Here is a 10,000-nt window from a genome sequence, read left to right on the forward strand (position 1 = left end):
TACAGCGCGGCAGGGAATCTTAATTCTGAAACAAACTTCGTGTCTATCTATCTATCTATCTATCTATCTATCTATCTATCTATCTATCTATCTATCTATCTATCTATCTATCTATCTATCTATCTATCTATCTGTCCATCTACGATCGAATACTTGGTTCACCCCGACAAGAAACCGAGTTGAGGCAGTGGGTTACATTGCCAAAGAGATCTGTTAGGATATTATACGAATTTAAATTTGGAGAGAGACTTCTTTTTCTGTCAATTTTTGTAAAGAAGGAAATCTCGAAGCTGGATTTAATTCCTCAGAATGTTGCCTAAGTGAAGTGACGTCACGATTGCTTATATCAAGGACGACTGAATGACGTGTTTGCTGCCAAGTGAAAATTCTTACGTGTGGATCGTCAGTTTTCACGTCGATATTAATAAATTTACTCAAACGTATCATGTCTGAATGAATCAGATGCCAAAGGAGCAGGGATACAAATTATTGATGCTTCCACCAAATGGTCACGTGACCTCTTGTTGCTATGCCTGGCAAGCATGTATTTATAAATCTATTTATACACCTATGCTGGCAAGCTATTGACATAGATACTACATATTTTCCGATAGTATGAGTCTCAGTTTAGTCAATCAACGTTCAGTGCATGTACTTTTGAAAATTACGCGTTATCGTAAATTTTATTATTAATAAAAACTGGTCGAATAAATATTTCGGTGGCTTTGTGACTCAGATTGTTTTAAAAGGATATTTTGCCCCTGATATCATCCAGTAACACAAAGCCACCTTACGTATTTGTCTATTATCCAAAGCAAACAGTCCAGAGATCCTGGATCCACATACTTTTCACAGACGATTGAAAAAAAATGCATAGTGTCACCAGTATGTCAAAATATTGTGATAAATACTCACTAATTGTGGGACTGACCTATTTGTCTGTTTGGCATGTTACTAAATTATGTAAATATGGAATTAAGAAATGTTTTCCAGGCCTTTTCGTTGACTGGAAATAATTTGACAAGGGGAAGGAACGGTATAATACCATATTGATGGCAGGCAATATTTTGATTGGTTAAAGCTTAGTGATGCTCGAACCATCAATTTAAAACCTTTTTTAGTTACAAATAGCGGTAAACAAAACACTATTTCTTTTTCTTGACCCCCCCCCTCTCTCTCTCTCTCTCTCTCTCTCTCTCTCTCTCTCTCTCTCTCTCTTTCTCCCGGCCCAGAGCGATAAATACATGCCTCTTCACAGCTTGCCCACTGCAACGTAAATTCTATTTACAAACCAATATTAACTGTCAGGTGGTGGAAAATAGAAATTGTCAAGTTTACACACCAGTTGCCTTGTCACAAATACTATTTCTGTCACCAACCACTGCCAAATTTTAATTTATTTTAGCTTGATTTCAGACGGAGGCTATACCAGTGCCCCTTATGTCATTGATAAGAATATAGAACCTGTCAGTTATTCCTGCGATAAGAAGCTGAAGGTTTGGGCCTTGGGATAGTTGTAGATCATTAAAACTTCCTACTAGTGAAGTCTCATGAGTGGATGTTTGTATTAGTAAGACTTTTCTTTCAGTCGAGAATTTGAAAGTTGTCTCCCCATAGCCAACATGGATTTAAATATAGTAATAAGTCTGTTATCTAATACAATTTTTAGATTGGCGTTGTCCTCATTGGGAGACCCTTTGTCCTCTCCTGGCTCAGTAGTGTAAAAGAGTGCCTGCATTCCATAACGCCAGGAAATACTGGGTTTCCTCAAATCGCCTCTTAACTAGACATGGCAGAACTACATCAAATATGTGCAGATGGAAACTTGGAAACAGTGATACCTGCCGGAAATGTCAGGCAGCCCCAGAGACCAGTGATCACATCGTCCTGCACTGCCCATTTACTAAACTTGAAGGTGGCTATGAAACCATTCTTAGGGCGGAGGAAGACTTTCGAAGCTGGGTTGACGAAATGAATTTGGAGGTGCAGCCATACGCTACTACTACTACCACTACTACTACTACTACCACTACTACTACTACTACTACTACTACTACTACTACTACTACTACTACTACTACTACTACTACTACTACTACTACTATTACTACTACTACTACTACTACTACTACTACTACTACTACTACTACTACTACTACTGCTGCTGCTGCTGCTGCTACTACTACTACTACTACTACTACTACTACTACTACTACTGCTGCTGCTGCTGCTGCTGCTACTACTACTACTACTACTACTACTACTACTACTACTACTACTCAGTATTGTAACAAACAGCCAAGTCGAAAGTGGGAAGTGACTTCTTCATCAAAATGTGTCAGATTTTTAAAGATCGAATTTTACGAATAAAGCCGCAATAGAATCTAGATAGTCGCTTTAGCTTGTTAAAATATTATAAACAACAATGCACTTTGTGTTGCTATGCAGTCGGTTAAAAAATATAACAAAAACAAACAAAATAAAACAAAACGAAACACAATAAAACAAAACAAAACAAACAAATACACAAACAAACCGGTATTATGTGGGGCTTATGTGGGGCATGAAATTTAATTTTAGCCACAAGTATGAAACTTGGAAGCTAATTGCTATTGGTTATGGTTGAGAAAATATTATAGAATTAATAACGTTGAAAAAAAAACACTGAAATTTCGTATTTCATGCCGTTTTAATTCAATATTCATTTTAAGGAATCCGATTCCGAAATAATACCGTTTTGAGACCACGGTCACAAAATGACCCCAAAGTCAAGCACAATGTTTACAAGCTGTCGTTTTGCGTACTGGCTACATCATCAATCAGTTTATAATTTTATACGTACTACGTCATCAATAGGTCTATACTTGGATTCATTAGTCTGATGTCATGTCGCCCAGCAACGGCGAGCAGCCTGGTTCTAAACAAAGAAAATGGGTACTTTTTATTCTTCATGCTGGCTAGAACTTTTCATATGTCCTGTGATCAGAATGTACAAAAGTCAAAACATGACCAGATTTATAATGTTTTTCTCTTCTAGATATACTTTTATACTCGTCGGAGAAATTTTTTCATAAGGGCGTCCGCCATTGTCCCGATAGTTTAGAACCAGTTACTAAGTTACCATGCGTCTCTACGAGGGAAGTGACGTCATGACTGTTGAAGCCTATTGTCTGTGTACTATGTCTGCCTGACCACAGCCGGCATTTAAACCAGTTAACTGCTGTAACCTAAACCTGTTTTAATGAATTGAAACAACAAACAAACAAACAAACAAACAAACAAATTCGTCCTTCAAATATCAATCGATTTAAATGACCCTCATTTTGGCAAACACTCTCAAACCTGGGACCTCGTGAGGAAAAGAGGCTTTGGGTCCATTTTCGTGATAAAATTCGAGTCTTCAGTTAAAGCCAATAAATGCTATTGCAATGCATACCAAATTATAGACAAACTTGGCCGTCAACATTTCATTGCAGACTTTGGTAACCCTACAAAATATGATCCATCGCCTCCATTTGGTATTATGTCGGAGCAAGCCAGAATATAGAAGTACAATACAATTAAAATTGAGCTTTAAATAGCGCAATATCCACGAAATGTGCTCAAAGCGCTTTACAAGGGGTCCCTGATCAACAGCAACATTTAACATGTAGGACGGGACATGCCGCTTGTTAGGCGATATTACAATTTTTCGGACAAAGACAACGCTGTTAAAGGCCAGGTACTCATTTTACACCTGAGTACGGTGAGTAAAGAGCCTTTTCCAAGGACTCAACTATGCGACGAGCGCGAGGCTCGAACCCAGGACCTTCCGATCCGAAATCGAGTGTCAAACCACAAGATCACATAGCCGCACTCAAAGCGGTATTATGTCGGGATGAACTTGGTGCTGGAAATTGAAGTTATATTTATAGGCATAATTATAAAACTTGAGGTTAAGTTTTATTCTCTGTTTTGAACCTCCCACAAAAAATACATTTTTTAAAGTATTGCAAACGGCCCAAAGTTTTTATTAATTTTGTAAACATTTCATTTGTAAATTCACAATTATTGATCTTATTTATCCCGACATAAAATCGTTTTGAGATGGAGGGTCACATTTAAAGCAATAAGCTATAATCTTCATAGCCAATGCTATTTATTTATTTTTCAGTTCCATACAAAAAAAAATTTCCATGTTGAAATAACTGATTTTTTTTATTTTTAAAAGAGTAAAATTTTCAAAGTTAAAGCTGTAATTTAAATTTTCACCACCTAGGGTCTATATCATATCCGATATAATACCGCTTTGCAGCGATGAGTCACAAATGAAATAATAATAATAATAATAATAATAATAATAATAATAATAATAATAATAATAATAATAATAATAATACTTTATTGCATCCCAAAAAGGAAATTTTTTGTACAGACGTGTTATAATTTACACATAAGATAAAAATACAATGGAAATAGGATGTATATATATAAAAAAGGAGCAGCTCTATAACCAGAGCTGCGCTTTATAATATGAATAATTTCAACACTGTAAAATAGTTAAAACTGTCACCATAAATTGAAAATTGAAAAGATTGCAAAACAAATAAATTAATAAATTAATATTTATATTTAAAAAAAGTAAAAATGAGAAATAATTATATAAAATGATTATTGCTTGTTGTTATAAAGCCCCAGCCTGACCTTTTCCCCAACCCCTCCTTCACTTTCACCCTCATCCCTCCCTAGTTCGGACATTGAATTATATCACCACTCACTACAGTACGTCCAAACTGACGACAACTTCAGACAGACAGAATCAACCGTTCATTTTTCTCTGAGTCACTCTGTAGACGGCAGATGAAAAAAAAAAATACAGAGCGTAGTGGGGGAAAACGTAAGTGCTCCTTACACTGAACATCGGGCAACGAGTTGTTACTAACGTATCCTCTTTTTTTTTTTTTCTAACACGAAGTTATCGTCTATCATTGAAAAAGGCAACGGGTGATTCTGTCTGACTGAGAACGGTGTTTCTTTGTAAGTACCGTCAGATTGCAAAATCACCCTGATTTTATAACAGAAACCTACCTACATTTCATCAAATTTTTAAATCTTACACACCCCGGTGAAGTGATATCCATCAGCGCCACCAACATTAGTCTGCGTTCTTTGATTTTCTTCTCACAGAATATTCTAAACTGGATTTTTAAAAAATATAATATTTTCTTCAATCAAGGTAAGAAATTAAGGAAGATTTTATAGAGCGCTTATTCCCTAGTTTTAGGTTCATACTTCAAGCACTTTACAATACTAAATAAAAAAAAAAATAAAATAAATAATATTCCCTTTATTCATCCTTTATCTCTAGGATCTATCCCAAGGGAAGACTGGAATAACAAAAGAAAATTGGTGTGAATTGTAGGTTTGGGAAAGCAATAAAATAATCATATTTCAATTTTAGTCTTTTTTCTTTCTTCAGATGGATCTGAGCCCAGGTGCACATTTTTACAGATCTGATAACCAGAAGCAACTATGTGCTTTATTTAATTAAAGATATGAAAAAGTGTGTATGATACAGTGCCAGACAAATCAAGAAAGAAAAATACAAGAAAAAAAACATACCAAAAAATCATTATTCTTGACTGGGGATCGAACCTCAGATCTCATGATTACCGTTCAGATGTGCTACCCATTACACGTTTTTCAGATCTTTATCTTACACCAGTGTTTGCTCCCTAAATTCTCAATTTGATGGTTTCATTTGACATTGTTGTAATGGACAATTTTTTTTGCGTTGGTTTGAGAATGTAACCTTTACAACAATGAGCCCCTTACAATCTGGGTAATCAGACCTGCAAATAAGTACACGTTGATCTGAGTCTTTTTTTTGATGACCTCAGCAAATAAATGATCCAAACACAAACGAAGATAAGAATTTGAAAAGGGGAGCAAGATAAAAATGACGTATTGCCAAGTTCAAACAACGACGTTTTTTAGTTCCTTTCAATTCAATGTAGACTCACAGGCAACAGGAAAACAGACACAGTCTTAATTAGACACAGGATTAGCTATCGGTGGGTTCATTACGTGGCTTCAAAGGCTTTCAGAGATTTGACCCACCGATCAATTTGGTATTATGTCGGAATGAACGAAGTGAAGAAAATTGAGTGAAAATCCAGAATGTGATTAATCTGCTCAAAACAATATAAGACATGCCTAGTATGACGAAAAATTCGTAGAATTACGACATTTTGGCTCCAGTTTCAGAACTTCATGAGCATCTCTGTCATTAAAACTTATTAAAACGAAAGTTGATGCCAGACTACATCATTTTAATAATTTTGAAGTATTTTTCTTTTTAGGTAACTTTTTGGTTTAAAAGTAACTATAGCGACTACAATTTCTGTCTCCTAAAAATTACGAATTTTTAAATTTTCAAGAAAACTGGTCTACAATATCATAGAGGGGTATCCTGGATGGTCAGCATTGAAATTTAATCTTAACTTGTACAAATTGCATAAAAATATATATTTCTATTGAGGAGATATGAAACTGTGACAATCTGGTATTCTGTCTTTAGAGGCGATTGCTCACAAATACTCTATCACGGCCTGCCATCAATCTGCAATTTGTGATTCATCCCCTCGAGCCGATATTGTTTTGGGGTAGAACATAATTTATTTACCACAAGTGATGTTCACGTTAAATTGAACAGAAATATGACATTTTAATTGTTAGCTCTTTGGAAACCGGGGATCCCATTGGCTCATTTGGTAGAACAGCACTCGTTTCACGTGCAAAGGGACCGTGATCGATCCCGGGTGCAGTCGAGTTTTTTTCTGACACGCTATAGATAGTATGCGCTTGGTTAAGAAGCTCACAATATTGCCATCCGGAAGTACAACGTACCAACACACAAAACTATGTTTAAACATGAACTTTTATATTCTGGTTAATACAGTTTAGTGAGAATTACTCATAAACGTGGATAACAAAAAACAATAACAAAGACCCGAGTGATGTCAACTTCACTCTATCTATAGATAGTATGCAGATGACGTCACTCAGGCCTTTGTTATTGTTTTTGCCATCCGCGTTTGTGAGTTGTTCTCATTAAACTGTATTAACCAGACTATAAAAGTTCATGGTTACACAGAGTATGTGTGTTGGTCCGTTATACTTCCGGATGGCAATGTTGTGAACTCCTTGGCCAAGCGCATTCTATCTATAGATAGTTCGAAGATGACGTCACTCAGGTCTTTGTTATTGTTTTTTGCCATCCGCGTTTATGAATAATGCTCACTGAACTGTATTAACCTGACTATAAACGTTCATGGATACACACAGTTTTGTGTGTTGGTCCGTTATACTTCCGGATGGCAATGTTATGAGCTTCTTAGCCAAGCGCATACTATCTATAAAAATTGGGATAAAATCCGGCTCCATAGGCATATTGGCTTTGAAGGACTATTTTGAATAGTATTTCTATTCACTCTCTTCAAAATACCAAACAAACCAGACCTGCCTCTCACTACGAAAAGCTCGTAGGACTACGCATTTCCCACTCCGTGTAGAACCAGAATATAGGCATCTTTCATCTTAAAAACCATCAGTTTAAGTCAGAAAAATAAAATTATGGCAGAACGCTAAGTTTTATCTTTGAAAAGCTATTTATTTATCCTGATGAGAGGAAGTCGTTAAATTATAAAGAAGGATAGGTAGTGACCATTTTTCCCCTTTTGTACTGCGAAATTATAATATTAGAAAACAAACAAACAAAAAAAAAAGAAAACATGAGCTTTTATAGAGCGTAATATCCACTTGATATGCTCAAAGCCCTTTACAAGGGGTTTCTGACCAAAAGCAACATGTAACATGTAGAACGAGACATGACGCCTATTAGCCGATATTACAATTTTTTTCCGACAAAGACAACGCTATTAACGACCAGGTACTCATTTTACACCTGAGTACGGTGAGAGAATGTGAGTAAAGAGCCTTTTCCAAGGACTCAACTATACGCCGAGCGAGGCTCGAACTCAGTACCTTCGGATCCGAAAACAAGTGTTATACCACTAGACCACATAGCCGCACTATTTATCTTGATGAGATGAAGTCGTTAAATTATTTTTTTTAAAGGACATTCTAGTGATTTTTTTTTTTCATTATGTACTGCGAAATATTTGAAATTAGCAGGTCTGAAATAAACTTAACCACGTCTCATATTTTTTACTACGATACTATAGATTCAATTTGCAGCATTAAAACCGTTCCGACATGACACGTACCAATTTGAGTGCCTGATTGTATAATGGTTGAATTAGACTTTCAACATTATTGTTACCGGGGTAAACAATGTCCCCTTTTAAAAAAAGCGCTTTGAGCTTTCGACGAAAGGCGATATAGAAATATGCTTATTATTATTATTATTATTATTATTATTATTATTATTATTATTATTATTATTATTATTATTATTATTATTATTATTATTATTATCATTATTATTATTATTATTATTATATATTATTATTATATTATATTATTATTATTATTATTATTAACACTAAAAATAAACTTTATTTCCAATGTAGTTTCATAAGTCAACCAATGTTTTAAAGTCATTAAATTTTTAAAGATTAACTTGACATACAAAATTAAAAACACGAAGTACCTAGCTATATAAATAATAGATAACTAATGTCCCACAAAACATTTTATTTCAAATACATAGATGAATAAAATAATAATTGAGAAAAATGAATTAATAAAGAAATAGATAAATAAATGAATAAACAAACATATAAAGAACACATAGATACATTTGTATGGATAAATACAGAAATAATTAATACATGAATCAATAAATAAATAAATAAATAAATAAATAAATAAATAAATAAATAAATAAATAAATATGATAGCCATGTAAATAATCGATAATAATAACTGTCCCTGAAACCTGTTATTTAAAAAAAAAATGATGAATGAATGAATAAATAAATAAATAAAGAAAGAAATAAAGAAATACAAAGAGAACCACGAAAAATATCTCAAATGATGATTTACAAAATTGCACAGGCAAGCCCAGTTTTCTAAAGAAAGACAAGCACACGACATTATTTTTTTATAGGCGAATGACGTCAACAGTTTGTTTTTTTTACACATGCCCCAAAGTCAATACGTATCATGTGTAACACTTTACGAGTTCCGACGATTTACTATCTTGCTCTCACAAAACACTTTCTTTTTTTATGTCTACTAATTTTGGTCGGGATTTTTTTCTATACCCATACTTCAAATATCGACCGAATAAGAAGAGTCTCAAACCGATGTGCACTTATTTGCAGGTCTAATAACCCAACTTCCTATTAAAATTGAAGTTTTTTGTTTGGTTGACATGCTAATCTACGGAAAAGATAGGGCGGCACAAAACAACTTCGCTCTATTGACCGACCGCTCAATGTTGTAATGAAAATCGCAAAAATGACGCATAATATTGTCCATTACAACAATGTTAAACTCGGCCCATAAGTGGGTTCCGATCTCAGACCTGCATATATGTATACGTCGTCTCAGACATATGACTTTACAAATATGACAAGTTTTAGACTTTTCGACAGGTTTGAGAGTCATTTTAATCGATTGCTATTTAAGGTAAAAGTTGTCTAGCCAATATTTCAAAAGGCGTTATTAGCCATATTATAGCTGTATACTTAATTAATAGATATTATAATTATATACACATGCAGTCAAAATAGACAGGGTGGAGCAGTACGTGTGTACTCTGCCAAACTCAGGAGGAAAAACCCCTAAAACAGCAAAACGCCTATTAGAAATTTTGGTAAGAAAACTAGTCCTTCAAATAACGATCGCTTAAATTTACCCTCATCTGGTCAAAAAACCATCAAACCTGTGACTTCGTAGAAGTCCCAGGTTTAAGAGGTTTTGCCAAGATTGGGGGTCACTTTAATCGCTCGATATTTGAAGGACGAGATTTCTGGCCAAAATTTTAAATAGG

Source organism: Berghia stephanieae, chromosome 4, assembly GCF_034508935.2.
Source record: "Berghia stephanieae isolate SIO BIC M18660-M18661 chromosome 4, UCSD_Bste_1.3, whole genome shotgun sequence".
Lineage (NCBI taxonomy): Eukaryota > Metazoa > Mollusca > Gastropoda > Nudibranchia > Aeolidiidae > Berghia > Berghia stephanieae.